General features: G+C 37.6%; 1 long non-coding RNA gene across 1 annotated transcript; it reads right to left on the bottom strand.

Annotated features, from left to right (window-relative positions):
- Positions 1-20,446: 20,446 nt before the first annotated feature.
- LOC111093196 lies at positions 20,447-23,006 on the bottom strand. The gene is made up of 2 exons (XR_005381096.1): positions 22,648-23,006; positions 20,447-21,057 (listed from the first exon to the last, which is right to left on the bottom strand). It is a non-coding gene; the product is annotated as an uncharacterized LOC111093196 (long non-coding RNA).
- Between the last annotated feature and the right edge of the window lie 12 nt (positions 23,007-23,018).

Below are 23,018 nucleotides of genomic sequence, written 5' to 3'. Positions count from 1 at the left end.
TACTGCACAGTTGCCTTTGTTGTAAATCAAGTTATAGTGTATGTGTGGGTCTGTTTCTGGACTCTTTCTTCTATTATTATGGACTAATGAAAAATGAAGCCACTTTCTGTCATTTCTGGATGATTCTGAAAAATATTGTGATATTACTCCACATACATATGAAGTAAATAGTTTTTAAGGCCAACAACATTCTGAATCCAACCTATATTTTTAACATTGCATCCCACCAGCAGCTGGCCCAAGAATCCTTAGCTCTCTAGCTGAGTCATGCTGAGTCCTTGTCCAATTCTGGTTAAATAATATATTTTAGAAACTTCATCTCCATTATTGCCTGGTGAATAGAATGAATTTTGCTGCTCTCAGATTAATAGCTAGTGAGTCTGGGATATATTTATGGAATTACAGCTTGTCTCTTAATCTCTGACTCCATGCTTTATTGGTCTAACTTTACATCTGTCACAAGGTCCTGATTCTAATTCAATTCCTTTACCAAGTATGGTGTAAACCTGGACTTCCTGCTTGACTGGGGCCCAAAGACCACGCCTAAATATTGCCAAATGTTCTTAATGAGACTAAAATATTTCCATGGAAACTCAAACCACCAAGTAGGATCTGTTTCAAACACTTCTTGATGGGATACCTGGGTGGGTCAGCGGTTGAGCATCTGCCTTTGGCTTGGGGTATGATCCTGGGTCCAGGGATTGAGTCCCACATTGAGCTCCCTGCAGGGAGCCTGCTTCTCCCTCGGTCTGGGTCTCTGCCTCTCTCTCTCTGTCTCTCATGAATAAATAAATAAAACCTAAAAAAAAAAAAAAAAACCACTTCTTGAAACTGTAATGCATCTCCATTGTTGGCTAGAGATCCCAGCCACAATGTCCACTGCGTAAAGCAAGCTCCGTGGGTATTGATCTCAGTCCTGGGTTCATGTGTCCATCTGTTGTGTCAACAGATCACTACTAGGAGAGCTAGCCCCAGAGCCAGGCCTTACTTATAGCCCCTGCCCCTTATTTTCCTTTTTCTTTCCCACCTGCAGTCCACTACTCACATTCTGTCCTGCTTCATAATCAAAATGGTATGTGTTACAACATCTAACCTATATCCCTACCCTCCTTCACCAACAGCCGTGCCATCCTAATCATCACTTACAAACATTCCAACTCTGGACTTCATGAAAAAGATTCTTATTCTTATATACCCCTGTGTTTATTGCAGTATTATTTACAACAGCCAAGATATGGAAGAAACTCAGGTGTCCATTAATAGAGGAATAAAGAAAATTATATATATATAATGCAATACATATATAATGCATATATATATAATGCAATATTACTCATCCAAAAAAATGAAATCTTGCATTTGCCACGACGTGGATGCATCTAGAGGGCACAATGCTAAATAAAATAAGTCAGTCAGAGAAAGACAAATACCATATGATTTCACTCATTTGAGGAATTTAAGAAACCAAACAAACAAGAAAAAAGAGACAAACAAAAAGACCAGACTCTTAATTATCTCTATATATGGTGACTGACAGGGTGGGGATGGAGGATGAGTGAAATAGGTGAAGGAAATTAAGAGTACACTCATGATGAGCACTGAGTAATGTGTAGAATGTTGAATCACTATATTGTACACCTGAAACTAATATAACCCTGTATATGAATTATTTGGAATTAGAAAAATAAATTAATTTTTTAAAAGGTGCTTCTGCTTTCCCTTCTTTTCCCACAGCTCTACCATTCCTTTAAGACCTATTTCAAATCATCCCCTTCCCAATCTCTGTTCTCTCATTTGCTTTTATTTATATGTCTACTTCAGCACATACCACAACTAGCCTTAGATCATAGTAACTATACATGTCTATATAATTCTATAATTACATTTGTCTGTTTCCCTTACAGATTATGGAACACTGGGCAATATTTTTAATCCCCATAAATCTTGTATTGGGCCTTGTGCATAGCAGAGTTGTAAATATTTGCTGAGTTTACGTTGAACCCTGGAATCTAGAGATACCTGTGTGGTGTAGAGGAAAAGATAGGGTTGACTCGATCATTTTCTTTATTTTTAAAGATCTTACTTACTTATTCATGAGAAACACAGAGAGAGAGAGAGAGGCAGAGACATAGACAGAGGGAGAAGCAGGCTCCCTGCAGGGAGCCCGATGTGGGACTCGATCCCAGAACCCCAGGATTATGACCTGAGCAGACAAAGGCAGACACTCAATAGCAACAGTAAATGCTATTTCATATAATTTAGCATCTACCTGACAGGAAATTTGAAGAGACTATAAGAAAATTGTTTCCAGCAGGATATAATTGGATAGGCAAATAGTTTCTGACCGATGAAACATCTTCCATACTGCTGTGGAAACTCGATAATTCTACCAGAAACAAGAGGGGGAAGCGCTTCATAGCATTTACGTTATGATGCATATTCACATTGCCAGGACTCAATTCTATCTAGGCTGGCTGTATTGCCCATGTAGAGGATTCTTGCTCTTTGGCTCTTCATATGGCTTCCTCCTTTTCGGGCCTCATGTCTCAACTTGATTATCAATCACAGTTTCCTCCTCTGGCCACCCTGTCTCAAAGAGGTACCACCCTATGGCTAACTATTATTATTACTTTTAATACCTGTCTCTTTATTTCCTTCCTAGCAATTGGTAATGTGTAATTATTTATGGATTTGTTTAATCAGGTTTTCTCCCTCTATACCCTATAAGTACCACAAAGGAAAGGACCATCTAGATTTATCCATCGTTAACATTGGCCACATAAGCTTTATCTCTTCATATATATGTAAGAAGTTGGTTTTAAGAAATGGCTCATGCAATATGGGGGCCGGCAAGTCTGAAATCCATAGGGCAGATTGGCAGGCTAGACACTCAAGCAGAAATTCATGCTGCAGCCTTGAGGCAAGATTTCTTCTTCAGGGAAGCCTTAGTTTTTGCTCTCAAAAGTTTTTGATTAGATGAGTCCTGCCCAGATTATCAAGGGTAATATCTTCTACGTAAAGTCAACTGGGTTGTAGATGTTCACCACATCTACAAAACACCGTTACAGCAACACTTAGAGCTGGATTAAATAACTGGGTACTACAGGATGAGATGATACTTGAAATTAGATATGAAAATCATCTATACATTTCCCTATATAGCTATAGCTCTTTCATTATGTAGAATACATACACATACATGTGTGTATAAAATCTGTAATTTTGACTGACCATTTGAAAGTTGCAGAAATCCTGACACTTTCACCCATAAATACTATAACACGCTTGCCCTAAAGACTAGGATATTCTCCTATATAACCACAATACAGTGAGTACCGAAAAATAACTTTGATATAGTAACATTAAAATTTCCCTAATTGCCATAACTGTTTTTAAATCTAGCATTTACTGAAGGTTACTTATTGTCCTTAATTGTTTTGTCTTTTTACTCTTATTATTTAAGTAATTTTAAGTAAACTCTACATTTAATGCAAACCTCAAACTCACGACCCTGAGATCAAGAGTCACATGCTCTACTAACTGAGCCAGCCAGGCACCCTATCTTTTTGGTCTTCTTTAATTCTAGCACAATCCTCTTCTTTTTTTTTTTTTCCTTTTTTCATGATGACATTTTTATTTTTTTAAACTGACATTTTTTAAGAGCCCTGGCCAATTGTGTTACAGAATGTCTCACAGTCTGGATTTGACTGACTATTCCTTCATGATTAGATTCAGGCTAAAACTTTAGTCAAAGAATACTAAATGGGTAATGCCATATACTACCATGAAACCCCAGTAGGAGGCCTTTAATATCAGTTTGTCTCTTCACTCATGATACTAAGTTCAATTCATGTAGTATCAGTATCTCTGATTAACAAAGAATATGCATTACCCTTTGAAATTTATAAGTACTTTGGAGATCGGTAGTTCGTGATTATCCTGTTCCTCAACATTTTACCTAATGGTATTAGTGTCTTAATACCAAAGGAAGACCTTTGTCTTAATCAGTTATTACATGGGCAGTTACGAAATGGTGGTTTTCTAACTCTATCATTACTTCCTCATTTATTAGCTGGCATTCTTTTGTAAGAGGCTTACTGATTCTCTTTGCTTTTGGAGTATTGCTATAATTCGTGATTTTTTTTTCTAAATCAGTATTTTATAATTCATTACCATAACTATTCTTTTTAATAACCAAAATATCCAATATAACCAGTGGGAATTCTTTCAAGATGGGTACTGAATCCTTTTCACATGTCCTCATCATTCTATCAACACTTTCTGGCACAATGATATAGTTTTGGGCTAGCCTTGAGCTTTCCCTGCCCCAACCTGGAATCAGCCATTTGCTAATAAGTCTTTCCTTTTAGTGAGGAATAGTTACTGGATTATCATTAATTCTATGTCCTTTCATTGGGTAGAGCTAGAAAATGTATGCATGTTTGTGTGTGCTTGTCCCCCCCCCCTTTTTTATACGCAAAAGATAGCATGCTGCTTCTTGCATGCCTTGCTTTTTTTTTCATTTAATCATTTCATATACATTCACAGAGCTCTTTCTCATTCTTTTTTTTTTTTAATTTTTATTTATTTATGATAGTCACACACAGAGAGAGCGAGAGAGGCAGAGACACAGGCAGAGGGAGAAGCAGGCTCCATACACCGGGAGCCTGACGTGGGATTCGATCCCGGGTCTCCAGGATCGCGCCCCGGGCCAAAGGCAGGCGCCAAACCGCTGTGCCACCCAGGGATCCCTCTCATTCTTTTTATAGTTGCACAGTATTCCATTTTGTAACTGAACCATAGTTTATGAACTGGTGGTCTACTATCAATAGACTCTTACATTGTTCCAATAATTTTGTAGTACAAATAATGCCACTTAAAATAACCTTGTAGAAATTTTGTATTGTATTTGCAGAGGGGTAAATCTTCAGTGTAAATTCTCTGAAGCAGAAATGCTGGGACAAAGGTAGATGCGTGTTTACTTTTGTTAGACATTGCCAAATTTCTCTCCAGAGAGGTAGTACCATTTTGCATTCCCAACAATGATATATAAACGTGCGTGTTTTCTCACAGGTTTACACCATTTTAATTTCTACCAATCTGGGAGCTGAGAAATGGTCTCAGGGCAATTTTGTGCTTCCGTTCTTATGGGTAAAGGTGAAAACTTTCTCAAGCTTTTAAGATCCTTTCTCTTTTTTTTTTTTTTTTCTGAAAGCTGTCTGTTCCTGTTTTTTGACCATTTGCCAGTCAGGAGTTTGGTCTTTTTTTTCCCCTTTTATCTTTTAAGATTTATTTAGATAGTAGGGAGATTATCCTTTCATCTGGGATACATGTATTGCCATATTTTCTCCCTATGTGGTTTCATTTTTTACATTTAGATCTTTGATTCATTTGGAAATTATTATGATATATATTGTGAGGCATAGAGCAAATTTTATGTTTTTTCAAATGGCTATCTAGTTATCTCAGTACCGTTTATTAAAATGCCTATCACGGGCAGCCCGGGTGGCTCAGTGGTTTAGTGCCGCCTTTGGCCCAGGACCTGATCCTGGAGACTCGGGATCGAGTCCCACGTCAGGCTCCCTGCATGGAGCCTGCTTCTCCCTCTGCTTCTCTCTCTCTCTCTGTCGATCTCTCGTGAATAAATAAATAATCTTTAAAAAAATGCCTATCACTTTTCTGGTGGATTGAGATGCCAAATTTTCCACATATTAAATTTCCACACATATTTTGTTCTCTTTCTGGATTTTCTATTCTGTTATACCAGTTTATCTATTCATATGTCAGTACCATGGACTTTTAATTTAAGAGGGTTTATAGTGTAGGGTAAGGCTAATCCAACATTATTATCTTCTCTTTGTGTAGCTATTCCTGAGTGTCTATTTTCTCATGTATGCACGTTAGGATCAAGTTACCTAGTTCCAGGGGATACGATTGTTATTTTTATTAAAATCATATTAAATTTATATATTAACTTGAGTAAAACTGGTATTTTAAAAAATTAATACATTTTCTTTTTTAGAGAAGTTTTGAGTTCACAGCAAAACTGAGTGGAAATTACACAGTTCCTAAACACCCCTGTCCTCACACATGTACACCTTTCCCACTAGTGACATCTGCACCATAACCGTACGTTTATCACAATCAGTGAACTTATATTGACACAGAAGTATCACACAAAGTCAATAATTTATATTAGATTTCCTTCTTGGTGTTAGATATCCTTTGGATGTTAGACAAATGTATAAGGATATGTATTCCCCATTGTAGTATCATACACAATAGTTTCATTACCCTAGCACAAGCTTCTGTGCTCTATGCATTCATCCTTCCCTCCTCTTAACCCTTGGCAACCACTGATCTTTTAACTGTCTCTATAGTTTTACCTTTTCCAGAATGTCATGTGGTTGGAACCATACAATATCTAGCCTTTTCAGATTGGCTTCTTCCACTTAGTAATATGTGCTTGTTTCCTCTAGGTTTTTTGTTTGTTTGTTTTTTCCTCTAGGTTTTTTCATGACTTCACAGATCATTTCCCTTTAGAGCTGAATAATATTTCAGTGTCTGGATGTACCACAGCTTATCCATTCATCCACTGTTTTAATTTGTAGTTCTCTAATGACATGTGATATTGAACATCTTTTCATATACTTACTTGCCATCTGTATATCTTCTTTGATTAGATCAGGTCTTCTGCCATTTTTTTTTAATCCAAGTTGTTTTTTCTTATTGTTGAATTTTTTGTATACTTGGGATAAGTGTTTATCAGACGTGTCTTTTGCAAAAATTTGCTCCCAGCTTGTGGTTTGTCTTACCATTCTCCTGAAAATTATCTTTTGCAGACAGGAATTTTAAATTTTAAGGAAATCCAACTTATCAGTTATTTATATCATAGATCATGACTTTGGTCTTATCTCTAAAATGTCATTGCATAGCCAATGGTAGGCAGAGAGGCAGGCAGAGGTAGAAGAAGTAGATTCCCTGCTGAGCAGGAAGCCTCAGTGTAGGGCTTGATCCCAGGATCCTGAGATCATGACCTGAGCCGAAGGCAGATGCCTAATCAACTGAGCCACCCAAGCACCGTAGATTCTTTTTTCTATATGGATGCCTATCTCCAGGACCATTTGATAAATACAATACTCCACTGTATTGCTTTTCTCCTTTGTCAAAGATTTGTTGACTATATTCATGTGGGTCTATTTCTGGGCTCTTTATCCTGTTCCATTTATCTATTATTTTGCTGATACTATGTTGTTTTGATTACTGTAGCTTTATAGTAAGTCTTAAAGTTGAGTAGTATCAGTTCTCTGATTTTGTTCTCATTTAATAGTGAGAAGGCTATTCTGAATATTTTGCCTCTCCATATAGACTTTAGAATTAGCCTGGGATTCTGATTGATATTGTACTGAATCTATAAATCAAATTGAGAAGAACTGACATCTTGACAATATTGAGTTTTCCTATCCATGAACATGAACTATCCATTTATTATTTATTTGACATCTTTCATCAGTGTTGTAGTTTCTTTCACATAGGTCTTATATTTCATTAGATTTATACCTAATTATTTCCTTGGGGGTGTGCTAATATAAATCATAATGTTTTTAATTTCAAACTCCACTTGTTCTTTGCTAGTATACAGGCAATTGATTTTTGCATATTAACTTCATATCATACAACCTTGCTATAATCACTTATTAGTTCCAGGAGTTTTAACAATTATTTTGGATTTTCTGTATAGATGATCATTTCATCTGTGACCAAAGACAGTCTTGCTTCTTCCTTCCCAAACTATATACTTCTTATCTTATATATTAGTAGGACTTCCTATATGAGGTTAAAAAGCAATGATGAGAGAGACATCCTTGCCTGATTCCTAATCTTAGTAGGAAAGATTCTTATTTCTCACCATTAAGTATATTATTAGCTATGGGTTTTTAATGGGTAATTTTTATCAAGTTGAGGAAGTTCTCCTCTATTCCTAGTTTACTGTGAGTTTTTATAATGAATGGGTGCTGGGTTTTGTCAAATGTTTTTTCAGTATTTATTGATATGATCCTATGATTTTTCTTTTTTAGTCTATTGATATGATGGATTACATTAATTGATTTTGAATGTTAACAGTCTTGCATACCTGGGAAAATTTCTATTTAATCAAGGTGTGTAACTTTTTGTACTTAATTAAATATGCTAATATATTGTTGAGGACTTTGCATCTACATTCATGAGAGATACTGGTTTTCTTTTCTTATAACGTCTTTGGTTTTGATATTAGGGTAATGTTGGCCTTATAGAATGAGTTAGGAAGTATTCCTTCTGCTTCTATCTTCTAGAAAAGATGATAGAGTTTGTATAATATCTTCCTTAAAGTGCTCACTTCAACAGCACATATAATTTCTTCCTTAAATAGTATAATTCACCAGTGAATCTTATCTGGGCCTGGTGCTTTCTGTTCTGCAAGGTTTTAAGTTATTGATTCAATTTTAAAAATAAATATAGGACTATTCAGATGTCTGCTACTTCTTGTGTGTGTTTTCGCATATTGTGTCTTTCAAAAAATTGGTCCCTTTCATCTTGGTTACCAAATTTGGGGCCACAAAGTTGTTCATAATAATATTCTTTTATTTTCATTTTAATATACATGGGATTTGTAGTGATGTAGTTTCCAAAGGTGGAGGATATTATTGATTTTAGCTCTTTCTTCTTTTCTAATGTATGTATTTGATGCTATAAATTTCTCTAAGTACTGTTTTCACTGGATCCCATAAATTTTGGTAAGCTGTATTTTCACTTAGTTCAAAGTATTTTAAAAACTTATCTTGCATTTTCTTCTTTAACCCATGCATTATTCAGAACTGTGTTGATTAATCTTCAAGTATTTTGAGACTTTCCAGCTATCTTTCTGTTGTTTATAGTTTAATTCCATTGCAGTCTAAAATTAGACACTGTTTGACTATTATTCTTCTAAATTTGTTAAGGTGTGTTTTAAGGTCAAGAATGTGGTCTCTCGGGGATCCCTGGGTGGCGCAGCGGTTTGGCGCCTGCCTTTGGCCCAGGGCACGATCCTGGAGACCCGGGATCGAGTCCCACATCGGGCTTCCGGTGCATGGAGCCTGCTTCTCCCTCTGCCTGTGTCTCTGCCTCTCTCTCTCTATGTGACTATCATAAATAAATAAATAAAATTTAAAAAAAAAAATTTAAAAAAGAATGTGGTCTCTCAGGATGCCTGGGTGGCTCAGCAGTTGAGCATCTGCCTTTGGCTTAGGGCGTGATCCTGGGGTACTGGGATCGAGTCCTGCATCAGGTTCTCCACCAGGAGCCTGCTTCTCCCTCTGCCTATGTCTCTGCCTTTCTCTGTGTGTCACTCATGAATAAATAAATAAAATCTTAAAAAAAAAAATATGGTCTCTCTGGTGAATGTTCCATGTGATTTTGAGAATGTATATTTAGCTATTGTTGGATGAGGTAGTCTATAGATATTAATTATATCCAGTTGACTGATAGTTCTGTTGAATTCAACTACATCCTTACTGATTTTCTGCCTGCTGGATTTGTCCATTTCTGAGAGAGGGGTGTTGAAGTTTCAGATAGTGGATTAACCTATTTCTCTTTGAAGTTCTATCAGTTTTTGCCTCACATATTTTGACACTATTTTAAAGAGCATACACAGAGGTGCTTGGGTGGCTCAGTGGTTGAGCATCTGCTTTTGGCTCAGGTTGTGATCCCGGGGTCCTGGGATTGAGTCCTGCTTTGGGCTCCTTACAGGGGGCCTGCTTCTCACTCTGCCTATGTCTCTGCCTCTCTCTGTGTCTCTCATTAATAAAAAAAAAAAATCTTAAAAAATTAAATTAAAAAATAAAGAGCATACACATTAAGGATTTTTAAGTTCTCCTAAAGTATGATCCTTTTATCAAAATATAATGCCCTTCTTTGTCTCTGACAAATTTCCTTGCTCTGAAGTCTGCTCTGTTTGAAATTAAACAGCCACTTCAGCTTTCTTTTGATTAGTGTTAACATGCACTATCTTTCTCCATTCTTTTCCCTTTAGTCTACATGTGTCTTTATATTTAAAGTATGTTTCTTGTATATAACATATAACTGTATCCTGTTTTTTGATCCACCTTGATATCTTTTAATTAGTGTATTTTGACCATTGATGTTTAAAGCAATTGTCAGTAAGAGTTGGATTGATGTCCACCATATTTTTACTGTTTTCTACTTGTTGGTATTCTTTGTTTCTATTTTTGTCTCACTGTTTTCTGCCTTTTATGTATATTTTTTATTTGCTGCTTTAAAAAAATTTAAAGATTTTATTTATTTGTTTGTTTGTTTATGTATTTATTTGAGAGAGAGAGAATGCACAAGCAGGCAGCGGAAGAGGAAGAAGCAGGCCCCCCTCCAAGCAGAGAGCCTGACATGGGGCTAGACCCCAGGATTCTGGGGTCACGACCTGAGCCGAAGGCAGATGCTCAATTGATTGAACCACTCAGGCACCCCTACTGTGATTTTTTTTTTAATTTTATTTATTCATTTGAGAGAGAGAGAGAGCATGAACAGGGGGTTGGGGGAAGAGGGAGAAGCAGACTCCCCACTGAGCAAGGAGCCTGACATGGGGTTCAATCTCAGAACCTGGAGATCATGAACCTGAGCTTAAGACAGAGGCTTAACCATCTGAGCCAGCCAGATGCCCCCTTTTGTAGTTTTATTATTTTTTTTTAAAGATTGTATTTATTCATGAGAGACACACAGAGGTAGGCAGAGGCATAGGCAGAGGGAGAAGCAGGGTCCCCGCAGAGAGCCTGATGCAGGATTTGATCTCAGTACCCTGGGATCACGACCTGAGCCAAAGGCAGACACTCAACCACTGAGCCACTCATGCATCCCCCTTCTGTGGTTTTAATTGGGCATTTTATAGTATTCTATTTTCTTTCCTTCCTTAGTAGTGTGTGTGTGTGTGTGTGTGTGTATGTATAGTTTTTTCATGATTACCCTAGTTTGCACATTTACAACTAATCCAAATCCACTTTCAAATAATACTATATTGATTCATGAATAGTACAAGTAATTTATAATAACAAAATAATCCTAACTCATCCCTTGTATTATTGCTGACATTCATTTCCCTTATACATAAGTATTTATAAATATATATGCACATACATAATTGAACATATTGTCATTATTATTTTGGTTTTTAAAAAATATTTTATTTATTTATTTATGAGAGACACAGAAAGAGAGAGGCAGAGACACAGGCAGAGGGAGAAGCAGGCTCCATGCAAGAAGCCCGAGGCGGGACTCAATTCCGGGACCCCAGGATCATGCCCTGGACCAAAGGCAGGCCCTAAACCGCTGAGCCACTCAGGGATCCCTGCCATTATTATTTTGAACAAACTGTTATCTTTTAGATCAATTAAGAAAAACAAAAGGAAAGTATTTTACTTTCATTTATTCCTTGGATGCTCTTCTTTATGTAGATACAAGTTTCTGATCTATTATCATTTTCCTTCTCTCTAAAGAACTTCTTTTAACATTTCTTGCCAGGCAGGTCTACTGGTAGCACTTCACTTTTTGTTTGATTTTTGCTTGAGAAAGTCTTTATTTCTCGCTCCCTTTTGAAAGATAACGTCACAATGTACAGAATTGTAGTTTGGTGGTTTTTTCCTCTGAACACTTTAAATATTTCACCCCATTCTCTTTTTGCTTGCAAGGTTTCTGAGAAATTGCATACAATGCTTTTCTTTGTTCCTTTATAGACTGTTTCCCCCCTGTGACTTCTTTTAAGATTTTTTTCTTTATCTTTGATTTTCTGCAGTTTGAATACCATATGCCTAGGCTTAAGTTCTTGTTTTGTTTTTGGCATTTACCAAGCTTGATAACTCTGAGTTTCCTCAATCTGTGGTTTGGTGTCTGACCTTAATTTGGAGAAATTCTTAGTCATTATTGCTTCAATATTGTTTCTGTTCCTTCCTTTCTTTTCTTCTGGTATTTCTGTTACTCATACTTTCTTTTTCTTTCTTTCTTTCTTTCTTTCTTTCTTTCTTTCTTTCTTTCTTTCTTTCTTTCTTTTTTCTTCTTTCTGTCTTCTGGTTTGCCTATTACTCATACATTATATCTTTGTAGTTGTCCCACAGTTCTTGGATACTCTGTTCAGGGTTTTGTTTAGTTTTGTTTGTTTGTTTAGTCTTTTTTCTTTTTTGCTTCTCAGTTTTGGAAGTAAGTTTCTTTGTCATATCCTCAAGCTCAGAGGTTCTTTACTCAGCCATGCTCAGTCTACTCATGAGCTCATCAAAGGCATTTTTTATTTTTTACAGTGGTTCTTGATCATTAGCATTTCTTTTTAATTCTTTCTTAAAATTTTCATCTCTCTGCTTAAATAACCCATCTGTTCTTGCATGTAGTATACTTTTTTTCATTAAAGTTCTTAGCATTTAATTGTAGTTTTAAAACATTCCTGTTCTGATAATCCCAACATTCCTGCCATATCTAATTCTGGTTCTTAAACTTACTCATTCTCTTTAAATCATTGCCTTCTTAGCATAGGAATATGTTCACAAACCAAAAAACCTCTGAGTGTTTTGGGGGGATTTTATGGAAATATCATCATGCAGGCATGTTCAATTACTCACTGAATGTCTAGTGCCTCTGACCTCTTTGGGAGTTTGGGAAATTGAACTGAAAACTTCAGGTTCTAATCAAGGCATGGTCTTTTTAGCAATCAGCTCCCATCCTGAAGATACCTAGAGGCCTGCCAAGAGTTAACATATGATGCTCCTCTCATTGAGAAAATTCCAAGGGATTTAGGACCTCTGTGTCAGGAACCAGGGACAAAACCCAAATGTATATTCCTTATTATACCACATATCTTTTAATACTTTTTGTTCCATTTGTTGCTTTTCTTCAGAAGCCATCAACTATGCCTATATGTTTATAAATTTAATAATATTTTTATGTCTTCCATATCTATCATTTCTTCTCTACTCTTTAAAAAAAAACTAAAAAACAAATACCAAATATCCCATCTGTGTTTTTCTATTGTCTCAAAATGTCTTTTTATAGTTTGTTTGAATCAGATTCTATACAAGGTTAACATATTACATTTGTTTAATAACTTCTTATCTTTTATTTTGTGAGTTTTCCTCCACCTCGCTTTTTGCCATTTATTGAAGAAATAGCATCGTTTGTCCTGTAGAACTTCTTATAATCTGATGTTAGTTCTTTGCAGTCTTGTGATGCAATTTAATAAGTTCCTCTATTTTGCACCTCTCTCATCCTTATTTCTTATAAACTGATCATAAGATCTAGAGTCTTGATAAGGTTTTTAATTTTTTTTTTTTTTGGTAAGACCACTTCACATTACTTCCTATTGTATTGCCTTCAAGAAGCATATAATATCCAGTTGTCCCATTATTACTTATGTTAAAATTGATCAATTGGTTCAGGTATATCAACATGATCCTTCTATAACAAAGCTCCCCTTCAACTTTTTGTTCAAACTGATTGCTTTAGCACCCACTGATGATTGATGGCAGGCTCCATTACTTCACCAGGGCTAGCACAATTGTTATTATTTTATTCTTTCATAGTTTCCATATATAACAGCTAAAATTCTTCTCTGAAGAATTTCCTTCTATCAATCATTTGGTTACCTTGAAATACAGTTTATATAGGCAAGGCAAAAAAATGTTACTCTTTCCCCTTTTTCCCCAATGAATTGGTGACCTAGCTAACTCCAAAGGTGACCAATGAGGTGTTTTTTTTAGTATTGTTATGAATTTATGATTTTATATGATTATGTGTATGTGTGTGTATCTATACATATACACACATATACATATATATTTCCAAGTATACAGTTATGTACTTCAGTTTATTACAGTCCTTGTTTTGGTGCTCAAATCATCTTATCTTTGGTCAGAAAATCCCCTTTAAAGTTGGCTTCCCTAATAATTTTAAATTCTTTGTTCTTTTTTTACTTCATTTGATAAAGCCAATTAGGCAAGTGGTGCCAGAAACAGAATAAAGTTTAATATTTGCCTAGTGATTCTCTAAATTTTCCCATAAGTAATTTTACAGATGCCCTTGAATCCCCAGGAATCTGAAGAATATTCTGTTTTATTATTTAAAACAAAATTTTAAAAAAGATTTATTTATTCATGAGACACATGCACACACAGAGGTAGAGACATAGGCAGAGAGAGTAGCAGGCTCCATGCAGGGAGCCCAGTGTGGGGCTCAATCCCCAGTCTCCAGGATCATGCCCTGGGCTGGAGGCAGACACTCAACCGCTGAGCCAGCCAAGCATCTCAAATATTCTGTTTTAAATAATTTATCCAGAAGTAAAATTCATGCTCCAGGAGGATGTACCATGTTTATCCTATGATTTCATATACCCTATGTCATATCCTAAGATTATTTTTCTCTAAGTCCTTTGATCTTATGATTTAAGAAGCTATTAGGAGACTTCCTCAACATCAAACCAAAGAGTTTTGACCAACATAACCCTCCCTCTCCATATAGCTGACATTGTCTTTTCTTTTCTTTCTTTCCTTTTTTTTTTTTTAAGAGGGAGAGTGTGAGTGGGGAGGGGCAGAGGGAGAAGGAGAGGGAATCTTAAACAGGCTCCACTCTCCTCTTCCTAGCCTCTTTTCTTTCCTAAACTCTTTCTCAGAGTGATCTTTTTATTTTTATGGTTTCAAATATAATCATTTTACTGAATGAGCTAGACTCCATGTGGTGCTGTTTCTCACTGTGTTTCCAAACCTGCCCCATGGGCTTTCTTTGTCCTGGATGAAATCTCAGGGAGGAGCCAAAACTTCTCTAGCCCTTCTGTCACAAGAACAATCTTGTATCGGTCATTAAAATTTTCAGGTCATCTAATGTTATATCAAAATCCAAAACTTCACTTAAATGAAAGCATCTCCCTACCCTCTTCCCAGTTTAAGTTTGTGATGTAAGATTATCTGCTGAATATATTCTCTTTAAGTGTAGTAGTGAACTCTGTCCTTTTTCTCTCTTTGGCATTTCTTATGTCATCTCCTCTCATTGTAGTATGAGAAGTTTCTTCTTATAGGAGATAACACATGTGATTTGAGTGGGGCTGACACCACTGGCACCCATGAGACAAGAGTCAGCCCAGGCTTAACCAAAGAGTACCTCACCTCTCTCATCACTGATTGGTTGAGAGACAAAGCTGATTAGAGCTAAGCCAATTAGAGCCATTCCCAGATATTTGCTGCTAAAACTATCCACTAGGGATACTTAGCTGATAGGATGGATATAAGTCTGGAAACTTGTGGCCAATTTGCTCACCATAAAGACTGAGAGAAAAAGAGCCCTCTGTATCAGTTGAGTCTCTGTGAATTCATTTGAGACAGATTTTACAACTTTCACTTGAAAAAGGCATGACAGATGTCCTATAGGAAATTTATAATCCTGGAACATGTCCAAAATGAATTATTTTTTCTTCCCCTTCTAGTTTCATTCCTTCTAATCTACCAACTCTTAAATTTTCAAGTAAACACACACACACACACACACACACACACACACACAAAATCTGGCACTCAACTCTTTCCTTGTCTCCTGCATACAACAAATCTTGGTCCGATCTGTTCCTCTTCTGAAATATCTCTAGAGTCCTTCCTTTTCTTTCTGATAATGCCCTACTACAAGCCCTCATCTCCACTTGTCAGACCCTTACAATAGTCTCTTCTTCTGATTTTTCTTTTGTGATCTTACCTGATTAAATCTATTCAGTCAAGCAGACACACCAAAACACAAATCTGGCCTTACCCCTTCCCATCTGAAAATACCTCAAATTTGGCAAATGGATTTTTTTTTAAGATCTTATTTATTCACAAGACACACGCACACATACACAGAGAGAGAGAGAGAGAGAGAGAGAGGCAAAGGGAGAAGCAGGCTCCATGCAGGGAGCCCGACGTGGGACTCGATCTTGGGTCTCCAGAATCAGGCCCTGGGCTGAAGGTGGCGCTAAACCGCTGAGCCCCCGGGGCTGCCTGGCAAATGGATTCTAAGATAAAGTCCAACCTCCTCATCAACCAACAAAGCTTTTCATGACCAGGTCTTGACAGCCTCTGGTCTCCCACCTCCTTCCATCAATTTCTATTGGACAGTATCAAACTGTCATCCCCTGTTGACTCCAATTACATAGTTCCTACTCCCTCTGCCTGGAATGCCTTTCTTCTACCCCTTTCACCTCTGCTAGGGCCTTAGTTCTTCTTTTTCTTTTTTTTTTTTTCTTTTTTTAATTTTATTTATTCATGACAGAGAGAGAGACAGAGGCAGAGAAAGAGACAGAGACAGAGACACAGGCAGAGGGAGAAGCAGGCTCCATGCAGGGAGCCCAATGTGAGACTCGATCCCAGGTCTCCAGGATCACACCCTGGGCTGAAGGCCGGGCTAAACTGCTGAGCCACCCGGGCTGCCCGTAGGGGCTCAGTTCTTCCAGAAAGTTGTCTTTAGCTCCCAGGCGAAGCCAAGTTCCCCTCAACCTTGAATCCAGTAATAGCCAGTAAGTAGCTTTTTCCCTATTCTATCAAAATCCTTTCTTTCATCTGTTTTCCTGATTATAAGCAATGTGAGTATGGGAACTGTGTCTTACTCATCTTTTTATCCCCAGTGCCTGGCATTCAATATATGCTTTTTGACAAAATTGTGTTTTTTTTATGAATTTGTCAAACTGTCTGAAAATTCACCATAGATATATTCAGGGGCATCAGATATTCTTGGTAAAAGATAAAATCCACCTTGCCTATTAAGTTTCACAGATTAAAAGAAATCAATTTGATTAGAGTTACTTTTATTTTAAAACTCCATTGATATGAGTCATTAAGAGAACAGATTTGGAAGCACAATACCATATTCTAGTTAAAGAATTCAATCTGTAGGGTGAGACAGTTGGAGTTCCCAAGGTAGAATTCTGATTTTGCTATGGCTATGGATAAGCTGTGTGACTTTGGCAATTTACCTAGTCTCTCCAAGCCTGTTTCACCTGTAGAATGAGAATTGTTTTATGTACTTTATATTCTTAAAGATTAAATAATAAAGAAATACAAGTACCTCTCACACTGCCTATATGACGCATATAAATGTTCAATCCCAAGTAGCTGGTATCATTATTGTTATTAATAAACGCAAGTCTGGAATGGTGCCACATATGGGGAAGGATACTGGATGGGGCAGGGAAAGGCAACATTCCAAGAGTGAAACTTTGTCTATGGTAAGCTTAACTCAAAGCAGAGTCTGGTTCATAGATCAGGCTGTTCTACATTCACAAGAAATTGGAGGATCTTGTCATAGATATTTCTCAGTCACTGCCACACACACACACACACACACACACACACACACCACTTCTTATCGCTAGGCAGCATGTCATCTGCTTACTGGAGACAGAACTGAGAGAAATTCAAAAGAAAAACTAGCTATATTGCCTGTCACCTGTATAGTCCTGTGCAGTTCACGAAGCTCCTTCACAACCATGATTCAACTAGGCTCCACCACAAACCATGTGTTGGAATTTTTGTCTCCATTTTAAAGATAATGAAACCAAGATTCAGAGAAGTTTAAATGACCAACTTCAGGTCATGAAAATAAGAAGTAGCTGAGTTAGGATTCAAATAGAGGCCTTTTGATTCTAAGTTTAGTGCCTTTTCTAACACATGGTAAGTAGATATCAGACCAAAGGGGGCACGAAAATGGGATGGGGAAGAAAGGCAGAAAGTAAGATCATAGGATGAGAAAGAACTACCTGGCAAGGACAAAATCAGAATCAGTAGGGCTGCCATCCCTCCTAAACAGTGGAGGAAGGATAAATATGTTTTGGAGCAATGACAGTCTTATGAGCAGGTGAAAAGAGGGTAATATGAATTATGGTGACACAATTATGGAATTTTTTGACAAAGAAAATAACTTATCTGGAAAGCTTTGAAGAAATCACTGACTCTCCATTTTACAGATGAAAAAGTCCAGACAGGTTGATTACCTGACCAGCCCTCAGTCACATACCATTAGTGGGAGAGCCAGTCCAAAGACTACCCATGACTTACTAGTATGGGTGTGTTAAAATCTTGAAATGCCTCTCTCTTTTTAAAAATAGCTTTATGGTGGTGGTAGGGGAAGGCGCCTGGCTGGCTCAGTACCGTAGAACATTGATTCTTGATCATGGGTCATGAATTTGAGCTTCATATGGGAAGTAGAGATTACTTAAAAAAAAAAAAGCTTTTCGGGGTATAATTCATATACCATAAACTTCACCCATAATAATTGCTCAATAATTTTGAGTAATTTTATACCATTGGGTAACCGCCACCACAATCCGGTTTTAGGTTTTAGAACATCTCTATTCTAAAAACACTGAAATACTTCAATAGTGGTTAGTAAATAACCACTTTCCTCAACCCTCCAAAAAAAATCACCCTTCAATTCTCTGAATCACTTCAGACCTCCCTATGATCTAATTACAGATATCTGGTCCACTGGGCAAGAAACAATCCACACCCTTGCCCCAGCATTGAATGTTTCTTCCTGGTTGGTATCTTTGTTACATCTGTGTCACACCTCTTGTTAAATAAACTCCTCTGGTTCCTAATCCAAGCTTTTCACATAACCCTGCTTTTCTGAAAGATGGGAAAATAAACCAGCGAACAAAAGAAAACAAGAGCTATGAAATTATGTCTATATAAGAGACAGGTTTTGAAGAAAGAAAGAAATTGAGCTGGTATCTACAGTGATGGTTACCTCTTCAATAAAGGTGTTCTTATCTTGGGGTTTATACACCTCTGCTGATGGATGAATTTTTGAGGGTCAGTTAACTCCCTGAAATACAAATTTGCACAGGCATGCACATTTTTCTCTGGAGCGGGTCCATGGACAAATAGAAAAAGAAAAGGATAACTTGCTAAGAACATGTTTGGTAAGAGGTTTAGGGGGAAGCAAACAAGGAATGTGCCCAGAATACAGACAGGGAAAAGAGTTTTAGCTAGAGAGATAATGAAAGGGAAGAAAGTGAAGACAAAGTTCTCTTGATTCACGATTTTATTTACAAACCAAATATGTATGTATGTACGTGAATCAATTATTTTTGACATGTAGAATAAGTCACACATATAAACCATTTGCTATTTTGCTAATTTTCTTTGTCCTTTATTAGGAGATTCACATGAAATGACTAGTTTGGGTCATGCTTTTCTTTCTTCTTTTTTTTTTTAAGATTTATTTATTTATTCATTCATTCATTCATTCATTCATTCATGATAGAGAGACAGAAACAGAGACACAGGCAGAGGGAGAAGCAGGCTCCATGCTTTTCTTAAAGTACCACTTGAAATTGTGAATTTGGAGTTTTGCTACTTCATTAAATCCCATCTATAGCTCAACTGGATTACATTAGCATTTTAAAATTGTTAACTAAGGCTCCCCAGTATGTCTACATAAAGTACAATGAAGTCAAGTTCATTCCTAGTATATCTATAAACATGATTTTTTAAATTCAAAACAGGACATCATTCCCATTGCATTTTATCTTAGACTTTTAAAATGGTATTTGGGACATATCACTTAAATTTTTAATAATCTCTACTAGGCACACAGAATTTGAAATCTGGAAGAAAACTTGAAGATTATGCAGTCTGACTTGCTCATTTTATTGGTAAAGAAATAAACCCAGCAAGATTAAGAGCCCTGACCACGCTTGCTAACGACAGAGCTAGGACAAGACTAGAAGGATTGGATTCTTAGCTTGGAGCCTTTTCCAACATTCAATTAACAAGCTAATGGTTACTGAACTACCTACATTTCTCTGATGAGATCAGCTAGTAAGTAACTATGAACAAACCATCTGGAGAGACACAGACTCTAAGGCTCCTCAACCCTGTCTCTTCACACTGTGCAAAGTAGATTCTCATAGGACTGCTCCTAACTCTCCAGAGAGAGTGAGTCATCAGAATTCAAACATTCATAAATCACATTATATTATTGATATTGCAGCATTTGCCCAGTGATCACTTTGTGAGTTCTTCAAGTTACTAGACTCTGGTTTCCCATATTTCCTCCCTTTTCTGCCAGAAAGTCCAGCTACTATTAGTCCTCTGTGTCACAGGCTTTGCCTCTGCCTTGATGAGGAAGACATCAGGCACATATGTAGCTTGTGTATGCCCTCTTTCTTTGGTCCTACAGGGAGGTTGGAGGTGGGGGTAGTTTGTGAGACGGGGAAGCATCACCTTCTTGAACATGATGGTCGTTCATTATTGAAGTGGAAATCAAAAAATTGATGATCAATTTCTAACAAAAATAATAATTATCCCCTAATATCATCAATATGCATTTTATGTTTATATTTCTCCAGTTATCTCAAAAATATCTTCTTTACAGTTGGTTGAATCAGGATCCAAACAAGGATAACAGGACTGCATTGGCTTAATATGTTTCTTAAGTATATTTTATTGCAAATGATACTATTAAAAAAGGTTCTTCAGAGGTATGGGGAATTTTAATTTTATTATTGTTCAACTATTTTCCAAAGTGGAAATTGTCCGATTTTGCTCTTGCAGAGTTTATGAGAGCTCCACCCACTTTTGGTATTTTCAGACATTTTGCCTTTTGTCTGATAGTAAGCCCCACATTGTAAAGAAATATGTGAGCTTCATCTTCACTGTATAATCAAATGTTTTAGACAGAAAAATTTTATGTTCTCTGGAGATGATATATGTTCCACCCCATCAGAAAGTCATTGTTTTAGCTCCTGAGTACATCAGGATTTTTTGATTATAGGTTAATAAAAAAATGAAGAAGATAGTAAGCATATCCTACTTAATATTTCCCAGGAAAGATATGACTGGTACTGACTCTTCCCTCCTCTGAAGGTCCTTTTTAACACACATAAAACCCAAGGGACCGGAAGTTGACTTTACTGTGAAGAGTGTTAAGAATTCTTTAACTCCCTTTTCTTGTTAGCAGGTCATGGCAGGCTGTTGGTTGATGATGATGATGTCATAATGCTTCATTTGTAGGGTCATCTGATGTCATTTATACCTTAAGAAGAATCAGCTTTTAAATAAAATGAACTTTAGATGGTAAAACCTGATCTTCTGGAGCAATTTCCTGCATTATAGGAATTAAAAAATCTCTGGAAGAAAATATATATGGAATAGCTTTCTTCCTTCTTTGGGATATATGGGTGAAGTGTTGACAACACAATTGAGTTGACACCAGATATGCTTCTGGATGATTCCTAATAGCTAAAAGTCTCCAAACATTCCTCAAGGGCACCGTCACTTTGCACAACAAAGAGAATACCAGCTCATTTCTGGCAATAGGGTGGAATTATTTTTTTTTAATTTTTTATTTATTTATGATAGTCAGAGAGAGAGGCAGAGACACAGGCTGAGGGAGAAGCAGGCTCCATGCACCGGGAGCCCGATGAGGGATTCGATCCCGGGTCTCCAGGATCGCGCCCTGGGCCAAAGGCAGGCGCCAAACCGCTGCGCCACCCAGGGATCCCCTACATTAGGGAATTTCCCAGAGAACATAATGATCTATCTTTAGAGTGGGAAGGGTGATATCCTACATTGGTCTTATATTTAAATCTTACAGAAATTTCTAAACAACAGCTCCAAGTTAATAAAACAACAGATTTCAAGCTTTCATTCTGGTAAAGCAAAAAAGCCTTCTACTAGATGTATCAGCCATCTAAATCTTTAAAAGATAGAACACGAGATGCAAGCCTCTGGCTTCCATTTTATTCTTTTTTTAAAAAGATTTATTTATTTATTATTTATTTATTTATGATAGAGAGAAAGAGAGAGAGAGAGAGGCAGAGACATAGGCAGAGGAAGAAGCAGGCTCCACGCAGGAAGCCCCACGCGGGACTCCATCCCCGGTCTCCAGGATCGTGCCCTGGGCCAAAGGCAGGCGCCAAACCGCTGAGCCACCCAGGGATCCCCTTCCATTTTATTCTTAACCAATGACAACTGAAGTTGTCGAATAGCTTTTTTTTTTTTTAAGATTTTATTTATTTACTCATGAGAGACAGAGAGAGAGAGAGAGAGAGAGAGAGAGAGAGAGGCAGAGACAGGCAGAGGGAGAAGCAGGCTCCATGCAGGGAGCCCGACGTGGGACTTGATCCCAGGTCTCCAGGATCACACCCTGGGCTGAAGGCAGGTGCTCAACCGCTGAGCCACCCGGGGGTCCCTGGCATAGCTTTTTAAAAGGTGGCTTCTGATAAATGTTGGCAGAACTGGTGCATTCCAGAAAAAATTCTGGATGCTCACCTCTCCCTACTCAAATACATCCCTAGGTCAAATGACCACAGAACTGCCCACCACGAAACAGGCTGAAGCCAAGTCCAGATGTGACAAAAGGTGTCAAGTGTATACTACAAAGTGCACAGATCCATCAAAACAACAAAACAAAACAATCGCGTCTAGGGTCAAATCCCTACACAGATGTGAATGCCGTAACAACCTAACTATTACGGATACCCGTTTAGTTTAAAACCGAGGGGCTGGTGTAAAGGGGGAAACAACAGCACACGAACCAAAGAAAAACTTTAAAAATGTCTCTTCCCTTTCGGGCAAGTTTCAGCTCTACAAATCCACCCTGGCCCTTAGAATGCCAACGTACTGTTTTGCTCTCCGTCCTCATCCCATTGTACAACGACATGCGTCTTTCTCCCCCGACACTGGGAACACGAGAAGCCTTCCAGACCGTAAAGAGTAAAAGGCAGCCCCGCGGGCAGGGGAACCGCGCCCCAAGGTGTGAATATGGGCCTGGCGCGGTGGAGAAGACGTCCAAGAGCATCTTCCAACCACACCACCAGCGGTTGGAAAAACAAAGCAAAAAGAAAAACCAACGGGGCTGGGCATCATCAAGATGTTAGGGTAAACAGAGAAAAAAAAAAAAAAAAAACCTACGGCCGTCGCCAGGTGAGGCCCGGCGCGGCGGCGAGGGAGCGCGGCCGCCGGAGAGCGCGCTGGGCCCGAGGGTACCAACAG

Source organism: Canis lupus, chromosome 29 (genome assembly GCF_011100685.1).
Source record: "Canis lupus familiaris isolate Mischka breed German Shepherd chromosome 29, alternate assembly UU_Cfam_GSD_1.0, whole genome shotgun sequence".
Classification (NCBI taxonomy): Eukaryota; Metazoa; Chordata; class Mammalia; order Carnivora; family Canidae; genus Canis; species Canis lupus.
This window is presented reverse-complemented; position numbering and strand designations above follow the sequence as displayed.